Raw genomic sequence first — 346 nt, forward strand, 5'->3', positions numbered from 1 at the left:
TCAGAGACATGTTCTTAAATGTGACTCATATAAAATATATTACATGCATGCACAGTTTTAAGGCAGCTTTAATAACTTCATGACTTAACTGACCACGACATTGCATGCACGCAGTTTATTTCGCGCTTTGATGTGAAAGGATACAGGCTACAGCGCGCGCCGGCGCCTTTGTGCGTGCAATTGAAGAGCACGCGCTGTGAGCACAGTACCGTTTCCACGCTCGCTTGACTCGCGCCTGGCGCTGAAGTGAAATGAAGCGCGCGTCTGAAAAATCTCCCGTTCTCAGTCGTTCTGCGACTGAATAAATGCACTTCTTGTCAAGAGAAAAAGTGACAGAAGCAGCAGT

The 346-nt window shown here is 46.8% G+C and overlaps 1 protein-coding gene across 1 annotated transcript in view; it reads right to left on the bottom strand.

Annotated features, from left to right (window-relative positions):
- Nucleotides 1-346, bottom strand: part of LOC107661317 (diacylglycerol kinase, eta) — a gene marked incomplete at its 5' end in the record, with an annotated part of 27806 nt that overhangs the window by 17191 nt on the left and 10269 nt on the right. The window lies entirely within an intron of this gene.

This window comes from Sinocyclocheilus anshuiensis, unplaced genomic scaffold (genome assembly GCF_001515605.1).
Source record: "Sinocyclocheilus anshuiensis isolate Anshui unplaced genomic scaffold, SAMN03320099.WGS_v1.1 scaffold507, whole genome shotgun sequence".
NCBI classification, from domain to species: Eukaryota; Metazoa; Chordata; class Actinopteri; order Cypriniformes; family Cyprinidae; genus Sinocyclocheilus; species Sinocyclocheilus anshuiensis.